This window comes from Chionomys nivalis, chromosome 22, assembly GCF_950005125.1.
Source record: "Chionomys nivalis chromosome 22, mChiNiv1.1, whole genome shotgun sequence".
Classification (NCBI taxonomy): domain Eukaryota; kingdom Metazoa; phylum Chordata; class Mammalia; order Rodentia; family Cricetidae; genus Chionomys; species Chionomys nivalis.
Window position 1 is genome coordinate 50,261,648 of NC_080107.1, and position 10,604 is coordinate 50,272,251.

The window sequence follows — 10,604 nt, forward strand, 5'->3', positions numbered from 1 at the left end:
AGCTGTACAGGATATCTGCAGTCAGCTAGCTCTGTAGAAACTGGACCAACAGGAAGACAGCTAACCACTATGACAGTCTGTCAAAATACCCAGAGAGCTGAACTTAGCTTTATCTAGATTTTATGGTTTTCCATAAAACTGCAAATGGATAAACAACCCTGTCCTAAACTGGACCCTAGCCTACCCAATATATAGGAACCAATGAAATGCTTGTTGTACGCCGTCTTTTATGTAACCCCTAAACCTCCTATAAATGCATGATGTATTCTCAGCCCAGTGTGCTCATTCAGCTAGCTCATCCAGCTGAGCTGTTTTGCAGCACCTGCAGGTATCTGTGTAACCATTAAACTGCCTCTTGCTTTTGCATCCAGTGGTCTGGTCTCGGTTCTTGGGTGGGGGGATCCCCAAGGTGTGAGACACCCTTTTAGGGGGTCTTTCAGATCTAAGAAACAAGCTGGTGTAGCTTTCCTAATACTTAACAAAATAGACTTCAAACTAAAATCAGTCAAAAGAGACAAAGAAGGTCATTTCATATTAGTCACAGGAAATATTCATCAAGAGGAAATTTCAATAATGAACATCTATGTCCCAAATACAAGGGCACTCTCATATGTAAAAGAAACACTTCTAAAGCTTAAATCATACATTAAACCACACACACTAACAGTGGGAGACTTCAATACTCCACTCTCACCACTGGACAGGTAAATCAGACAAAAAATGAACAGAGAAATAAGAGAACTAACAGATGTTATGACTCAAATGGACTTACCAGACATCTATAGAATATTCCATCCAAACAGAGAAGACTATACCTTCTTCTCAGCACCTCACGGAACTTTCTCAAAAATTGATCTCATACTTGGTAACAAAACAAACCTCAACAATTACAAAAAAAATTGGAATAACCTAATGTACCTTATCAGATCACCATGGTATAAAACTAGAAGTCAACAACAATACCAATTCCAAAAACCCACAAACACATGGAAATTAAACAATGCTCACTTGTATTATCAATGGGTCAAGAAAGAAATCTAAAATTCAATGAAAATGACCACACAACATACACAAATTTATGGGACAAAATGAAAACAGGGTTAACAGGAAAGTTAATAGCACTAAATGCCTACATAATGAAGCTGGAAAAAATCCCTCACTAGTGAATTAACAGATCATTTGAAAACTTTAGAACAAAAAGAAGCAAACTCACGTAAGAGAACTAGACTGCAGGAAATAATCAAAGTGAGAGCTGAAATCAACAAAATAGAAACAAAGGAAACAATACAAAGAATCAGTGAGACAAAGAGTTGGTTCTTTGAGAAAATCAACAAAATAGACAAACCTTTTTCCAAACTAAGCAAAGGCAGAGAGAGAATATCCAAATGAACAAAATCAGAAATGAAAAGGGGGACATAACAACAGACACAGCAGAAATACAGAGAATCATCAGGTCATATTTTGAAAACCTGTACTCCACAAAATTGGAAAACTTAAAGGAAGTGGACAACTTTCTGGAAAAATATCACTTACTAAAATTAAATCAAGACCAGAGAAGCAAATTAAACAGACCTATAACTGCTGAAGAAATAGAAACAGTCATTAAAAATCTCCTAACCAAAAAAAGCCCAGGACCAGATGGTTTCAGCTCAGAATTCTACCACCCTTTCAAAGAAGAACTAATTATTGCACACAATAGAAACAGAAGGAACGTTGCCAAACCCTTTTTACGAAGCTACACTTACATTGATACCACAGAAAGACAATTCTAAGAAAGAGATTACAAACCAATCTCACTCATGAACATTGATACAAAAAACTAAATAAAATATTGGCAAATTGAATCCAAGAACATATCAGAACCATCATCCACCATGATCAATTCGGCTTCATCCCAGAGATACAGGGATAGTTCAACAGACTAAAATCTGTCAGCGTAATCCACCATATAAACAAGCTGAAATGTTGCGGGAGGTCCTTCTGCTCCTCCAGCCAATAGCCGCTGAGATACCAGCCCATTGGGGCGTGGTCTCTCTCCCTTTTAAAAAGCGGCTACTTCCCTCCTCGCTCTCTCTTTACTTCCTACTCTGGTTCTGGCGACTAGACTTCTTCCTGATTGTGCAGAGGGCTGTTGTCTGGGAGGGTGATCTGTAAGTTTTTTCCCCTTTAAATAAATACCACCCTATTAATCATAATTCCAAACTGGTGTGGGATTGTTTATGACTTACGCCATCACTGAAAAATAAAAACAATATGATCATCTCATTAGATGCTAAAAAAGCATTTGACAAAATACAATATTCCTTCATGATAAAGGTCTTGGAGTGAGTAGGAATAAAAGGAACATACCTAAACATAATTAAGCCAATATACAGCAAGACAACAGCCAATATCAAACTAAATGGAGAGAAATTCTCAGCGAATCCACTGAAATCAAGGAAAGACAAGGTTGTCCACTCTTTCCATATCTATTCAATATAGCTCTTGATGTCCAGGCTAGAGCAATAAAACACCAAAAGGAGATCAAGGGGATACAAATTGGAAAAGAAGAAGTCAAACTCTCACTGTTTGCTGATATGATAGCTTATATACGTGATCCCAAAAATTCTACCAAGGAACTTCTACAACTCATAAACACTTTCAGCAATGTAGTATGATATAAGATTAACTCAAAAAATCAGTAGCCCTACTGAACACAGATGATAAAAGGGCTGGGGAAGAAATCAGAGAATCAACATCCTTCACAATAGACAGAAATAGCATAAAATATCTCAGAGAAACTCTAACCAAACAAGTGAAAGAGTTGTATGACAAGAACTTTAAATCTTTGAAGAAATAAATTGAAGAAGACACCAGAAAGTGGAAAGGTCTCCCGTGCTCTTGGGTAAGCAAAATTAACATAGTAAAAATGGCAATGTTACCAAAAGCAATCTACAGATTCAGTTCAATGCCCAACAAAATCCCAGCAAAATTCTTCAAATATCTCAAAGTGTTTCAGATTTCGAATGCACTTTTACACTTTCCATCTGAGCCCATCATAGCTGCATAAAAGATTTAATTTCTCTAATTATTGTGTTGTGTTTGTATGTATAGGTATGTATACATGTATGTGTATGTGGTATACAATGTATTCGTGTAGGTGTGTGCACATACACAGATGGATGTGCAGTCGCACATGTGGATGAAGATATTGCATGTCCTCCTCAATTACTCCCCACTTTATCTTTTGAGACAGGATCTCTCACTGACCCTAGAGCTCCCTGATGTGGCTGGGCTACCTGGACAGTGACCTCCAGGGATCCTGTGCCCCTGCCTCTCCAGGGCTGAGAATGCAGATGTGCACTGCTGTGTCCCACATTAGCATAGGTACTAGGAATTCAAACGCTGGTCCTTTGCTTGTACAGCAAACACTTCACATCTCAGCCATAAGCACAAGCCAAACAAAGAGGGACAGAGTTAACTGGGAATGGCATGGACTTTGAAACTTCAAGGCTTTTTCTTTAAAACCCCAATGACACACATCCTCTAAAAGAGTAAGCATAGCAGTACACCCTCTAATCCTAATCTCTAGGTTAGGCAGGGGAATCAGAAATTCAAGGCCTGCCTGGACTACATAGCCTGTGTCAGAAGCTAGGGACTAGAGGAAGCATAACATGTGAAAGAAGCCAGTTGCAAACCAGGAAGATCACATGGAAAAGCCTCCAGATGTGGTGGCTCATATCTGTAATCCCAGCACTCCAGATGGGAGACAAGGCAGGAAAAATGACTGGAAGTTTGCTTAAACTGTGCAGTAGCAGAAACATGAAAACCTCTGACCTCCACATGTGTCCCGAGGCACCTGCACAGCCACCCTCACCCACACACACTAGAGACAAATAGAGGGAGGAAGGTAAGGAGGGAGGGAGAGAAGAATGGAGGGAGGGAGAGGGAGGGAAGGAGGGAGGGAGGAGGAGGAGGGAAGAAGGGAGAAAGGAAGGAGGGAGGGGGAAAACAGCCACTTTACAGGAGATTGGAATTGCTTCTCTACCTGGGCTGTGCAACACGCACACTCACGGAGAGCTGTGCTGCACACACATGAGAGCTGAATGCAGAGCAAATGATCCATGCAGGGTCCTGAGCCTTACGGCCTGATGCTTCCCCCCATTCTTGAGTGGCTGTATCTTCTTTAATAAATGTCTATTTTTGTTGTTGTTGTTGTTGCTCTTTCTGTGAAACTGTGGTTGTGCCGACTCCTTATGTAGAACAGGCTGGCCTTGAACTCACAGAGATCCACTGTCTCTGCCTCCTGAACAAGGGCATGAAAGCCTAGTGCTGTTACACTCCGCCCAACGGTCTCTAATAGCACAACCTTACCACATGCCCTTGGGGCAATCCTTTGTCCAGGAGCATATGGACCTGTAACTACAGTGGGTGCCCTCAGAACTCAGACAGGAAACTGTAACACTGAGATCAAAGGAAACTTGAAACAAGCCCTTGGAGGAGACAGAAACAGTGTAGCCCCAGGCAAAAGTTCCCAAGTATCTCCTAGAAGATTGTGCAATCAGGTCTTCTGTTCGGCTGCAGTGTCTCTCAAGGTACACACTCTTTTTTACTTGTTAATTACATTTATTCATTTTGTGTGATGTGCATTGTGTGTGTTGGTGTGTTGTAGTGCATGCATGGAGATCAAGGGACAACTTAGCAGAGTCAGTTCCCTCCTTCCACCATGGCATCAATGACAATCTTCCTAGGATCTGATGGAGTGTGTTTAGGACCTCAGTTCCTTCCAAAAATGGGAGATTATAATCTGTATCCCTAAACAATGGTGTTGAGGCATGGGTGTGTAATTTATGTGGTGTGGTTGTGTGTGCATGTGTGTGTGTGTGTGTGTGTGCAGAAAGCATCAATGTTGGCTGCACATAAGAATTCACTTGCAAAGACTTCCAAATCAGGCAGCTATGCCTCTAAATATGGCTCCCACTAAGGAATCATTTAGTCATCTGGAAAATGCAGAGCTGTGGGAAATTGCAGAGTGTGGAAGCAGAAAGCAGGCTTCTCTTCACTGCCCAGCACCCACAGATGGTTTTCATTCTATCCCCAAATCCCAAAACTGAAAAGCTCACTGAAACGGGAAAGTTCTACATGTATCATGTCTCTGGCTGCACATAATAACATACAAAATAAATCAAATAGAGAAAAAGCAAGCAGAACCAAAAATACTATTCAGCTTGGCTAGCAATGGATTTGAAGAGGAATATGCTATCAGGAGATGGGAAGAAGCAGGCTGCAGTGGGACTCAGTGCAAGAGCGTGTGTTTGGTATGTGCAATACTGTCCTGGGATCGATCCCCAAATAGATAAGTAGAAAGGGGTCTTTTTAAAGATTAAAAAAATCAAATTCTACTCAGAGGCATTAACTATGAATAATGGAAAACCTTGAGATGGTGAAGGTGACATTTCTTCTGAAACAAGTTTTTGGGAGAGGGGAGCCCTTCCCATATGGACAAACAAGACAAACTCTTAGTTGAGTGTTTACCTGGCACAGCCCACCCTTTCACCCTGGGTTTCAGATCCCATCAGGGAGGTGTGATAATGGCGCCCCTCACTGAGAAGGCCTAAGGATAAGCGTGACAGTGCACAGAGTCTAGGAAATGCTCAGTAATGAACATTTGAATTATTACCCATTGCAATTAGCATTATTACTCTCAGGGCTTTTACAGTTCTGAAACTGTAGGATGATGTGTCATAAAGAAAAGCTAACAAAGGAAAAACAAACTAAGCCCTTTCTTTTTCAGCCTTGATCAAGTTGTTGCAGTGGGGTGGCCACCTGGGAGGTGGCTGTGTCTCAGGGCTGCACTTACCAGTGGTGAGTCACTCACAAGCATTCAGCTGCCTTCTGTCTCCCCTGCAAAGAGAGGGAAAGAAGAGGGTAGATCTGGAAAACTGAGGCAGATGGCTCCCCTCAAATGTTTTTCCATGCATATAAACCATTTGTTAAAATGAGAAATTACTCTTCCCCCTGCAAACACCTGTTGAGGTCGGTGCTGTTGATTCCCAGTCCCAGAGAGGACCTTTCTTCTCCCTTCTTAGAATCCTGATGCAGCCCAGGGTCTGGACTGGGGGATCCAGAAACAAGGGCCCGGTTTTCTGCAAGGGCAAGGAAGCCTGATTTTTGTTTTGTTTTCTTTGCTTTTTCAGACAGAGTTTCTCTGCATAACAGCCCTGGATGTCCCAGAACTCTCTCTGGCCTCATATAGTTCCACCTTCCTCTCCCTCCCGAATGCTGAAAATAAAGATGTTTGCTTCATACTAAGATGTACCGCCAGCCCTCAGCCATCTTTAGTTAAACACACCCAGAAATTTGACATAGAAGCTGAACAAAAATGTTAGATTGGGTTTAAGTAGTTAATAACAGCCAATAGTTGTGGTTAGTCCGTAGTGTTCATTTGAATCAAGAGGAAATCAGGACCCGAGGTCTAAAGTAAATACAAAAGGCATCCAAACAGAATGATATTATTAAACGTGTTTAATTATTACACTTCAATATGAATGAACTGTAATATTAGCCCCATGTTGCAGTACAAAAGATTTCAACACTAGCCCAGAATGGAGTATATCAAAGGTTTATTCATTAGGGGGTTAACTCACAGAAAGAGTAGTGATCTGCAGCTCTCTGTGTGCTCTGGCAGCTAGATCTGAAACCAGCAGCTAAGGGGACTATGCATGCTTTTTGTCTGAATATATAGTATATGAGATCATGCCCAAAGTGGGCTGGTATCTGGTGCAGGAGAATTGTTTGTGTTCTGTTGATCATGTTTTAGATAAACACTGGTTGGCCAGACAGGAAGTATAGGCAGGTCAACCAGACAGGAAGTAGAGGTTAGGCAATGAGAACAGGAGAATGCTAGGAAGGAGGAAGCCCATTCCTCCCATTCTTGCCCAGAGAACTGAGAAGCAACATGTGACCTGCCCTGCTGTGAAAGGTACTGAGCCACATGGCTAACATAGATCAGAATAATGGGTTAATATAAGCTACAAGAGCTAATAAGTAGCCTGAGCTAATGGGTTAATCAGTTTTATAATTTATGGAGACCTCTGTGATTTTCTTTGGGGCTTGCGGGCTGTGGGGTACTAGGTGGGACAGAAACTCCAACAAGTCATCCATCTTGTTACAGGTATCTTAAAGGCTATTGACTGAAGAAGTTCCCATAGCACCTCCCCTTTGGTATAAATAAAAGAGTTCTAAGCCTAATACAAAACTATATACAATAAGAACAAATATCAAGTATAAAAATTATAATTACAACTTGAACAACATCAAGTAAGAAGTATATGCTAAATATTTCAATAGTTATCTTATCCTAAGGAGTCTAAGTCTTATATTACAAATGGCTTGGCTAAGTCATGAGAGAAAAATAACTATGATTAATCTAGTATTCAACCTCATCAAAAACCTAAGAGGGAAGTAATATTACTTGAGTAAACAGGAAGTAAAATCAAGCAACTTCCAAAATATGCAAGAAATGACAGAGGCAACCAGCTACCTGTGCAATTACACAAAGTCTCATTTGTAACATTGTGTCAACCAACTTTGGCTAAGGCCTAGAACAACAGACAGGCTGTTTTCAGAGACAGGAAAAATTTAAAAACCATATTACCCTGTCTTGGCAAGGTTTGGCAGTCTTTTTGCTTGAATCCTGCTTGTCTAATTTGGACACCTTGTGTTTTGTCAGTGGTCGAGGCAGGGACAGATTTTTGACCAAAGACTGATTTGCCAAGTAGGAAACAACTCCAAGTAGAGTGTCTTTTGTGCCCAATATTCTCTCGAGAATAGACTGATGCTGCCAAGAGCAATTGCATCTCACGCCAACAGAACCCTAAGTTATTTAAATGCCATGTTCTACAGATCTTTGAAGTGGTTGAAGATTACCTATCTATGCAGACTACAATCTCTATGCATCTAAAGAACCTGTTTAATCTAACTATAAGTATGGCAAACTTGGATGACTATAGACCTAAAATTCTTAATACCTATATAGCTTAAAGACTAAAGCTTCATATTAAAATATTAAACATCTTTAAACAAATGTGCAACAAATGAGAATGATCTCAAAATGTAAACAATGTATAAGTATCTTGATTAGAGGTGCAAAATAATAAATATATGCTAAAATTGGATCAATATACAAACTAAGTTTTGCAGAGTAAGAAACATGTATGCATACAATATGACAAAATAGCTTTGCACAGGCACACAAATTTTGTACACAGAAATAGGAGCATATTTAATATAACAAATATAATTTGAATTTGTATCAATATACAATAATCTACACCAATGTAAGTCATCTATAAATAATAGCTCACAAGTATTCTCACTATTATTATTGGTATGAGTAAGCTCACAGTAATCTATCTATTATCCCATCCAATACCTTTTTTTTTTTAAAAGAGATCCATGAGCCGACATAATTTTCACCTCCAATCCTATACCACTTATAACCAACCATAACTCTGAGAACAAACTTTGTTGGGAGAGGGAATGTCATCTTCTAGAATTACTTCCAGCTGTCATGGGGCAATGTTATTTCTATAGAATATTGTGAAAATTAAAATGATGGTTGAGTTTCAAAATTACTATCTGGTACAGTTGCACATAGTGTCTGAGTAGCTGGTTGGGTTTTCCTGAAGTTCTTATTTGAAGTTCTGGCCAAAACATTGCAAGAAGTTGCAGCAGTTAAGCTAGCCAAGTTGGAATCATCTTGAGCAGCTTGTAACCCAAAACCAATCTTAAAGTGGTGCTATCAACATACTGACATCATATCAACCAGGTGGAATCATTGTTTTGGGGCCCCATCATCTTCCTGGAGACTTCAAAGATTACTGCAGGAAAATGTATTGCTCATTGTGGAAAACTTAAACATTATTTATATAGACCTATATTAAACAAAAGGTACAATAGAGACAAAAGTAGGTATGGGAAAAAACAAGATTTTCTAAATCTTTTCTTCCTCCTGTCCCATACCAGGTGGCTCCTGATATAAGAAAGAAACTCTGAATCTTTCTTTTAACAACATGCTTGGATTTAGAGAATGATAGCCACTGTCCAACTCCAAAGCCAACTTTGATTTTTAAGTGAGTTGCAATTATCATTATACTGAGAAGTAGGGAGATATGTATGTTTAGGTAGTGAAATTTTACCCTGTAGAGGTTATGGGTACCAAAGTCAGATTTCTCTTTGCTTGGTGATTCTTCCTGGATAGCTATCTTTTCTTCTTTAGGCGTCTCAATGTCCAAAGTCTCTCAACCTTTTGAAGATTGGTATTTTCCTTCAAAGACAAGAATAGAACCCTGCCCCAACCCTTACCACCCATAGGATTGTCATGTCTGTGGATGAGCTGTCATTTTCTTTCTCAAGAGGTTTCTCTTTGTCAAACCAAATCGTCATTAAATTTGATGATATCCATAGCTTTTTTCCCCCCCTGTGGAAACAAGAGGAAAAACCCTTCCCCAACTGATGGAGGAAGGTCATTGGTTAATTAATAAAAAAAACTGCTTGGCCTCATAGGTTAGAATATAGGTGGGTGGAGTAAACAGAACAGAATTCTGGGAGGAAGAGGAAGTGAGCTCAGATGCAGGGCAGCTCCTCTCAGGGCAGACGCGATGAAGCTCTGACCCAGGATGGACATAGGCTAGAATCTTCCTGGTAAATGCACCTTGGGGTGCTACACAGGTTATTAGAAATGGGCTAAATTAATATGTGAGAATTAGCCAAGAAGAAGCTAGATATAATGGACCAAGCAGTGTTTAAAAGAATACAATTTGTGTGTTGTTATTTCAGGGCATAAGCTAGTCAGGCAGCCGGGAGCTGGGTGGCAGGAATGCAGCCACCAGCTCCCACAACAGAATGGCTGCCCAACGTGTGGACAACTGAGTCCACAGAAAGTCTGAGAAAGCTTGGGAAAGAATAGAGTAAAGCATGTTTTCTTGGTAGCAGCAGTTTCTCAGGTCTGCTCTGCTTGCTAGAGGCAAGCAAGCGCTCTCATCTAAGAGAGGCTTCCTGACTCAGCTTCAGCTGCAAAACCCTGCAGCTCTTAAGAGGTCCTGCCACGAAACACTTAAATGCTATTGATAAAAGCTGACTTAATGCTTGTTTGCTTTTAGCCGTAGCAGGAAAAAGTTGTGCTGTTTTAAAATGCTGGCATTCTGGTCTGTCCTATCAGTGCAAACTCTGACTTTTTGAGGCAGGAGGGCCAGCTACAGAGAGAGGAACTGAGTGTTGTCTGTTGCAGCTTGCTTGCTGGCAGGGACCTTGAAATGCCATAGAGTTGTGGCAATAAAAACAGCTACAGCCAGTACCTCAGCCATGAGGCTGGAAAGCTAAGGAATGGGCTGGATCCAGCCACCAAAGCCACGGCTTTAATCCTACCAATATTGCTCAGTAATTTACAGGCTCATGTGGTCAGAAAAAGAGAGATACAGTAAAGAGAGATACAAAAAAAAGAAAACCTCTAAATGATTTACAGTGTGTTAAAAATATATGCAGGCTAAAAGTTAAAGTTCTTAAAAGTAAAAATAGGAAGAAAGCGAGTAGTTGGGTGTGGTAGTACACACCTTTAATCCCAA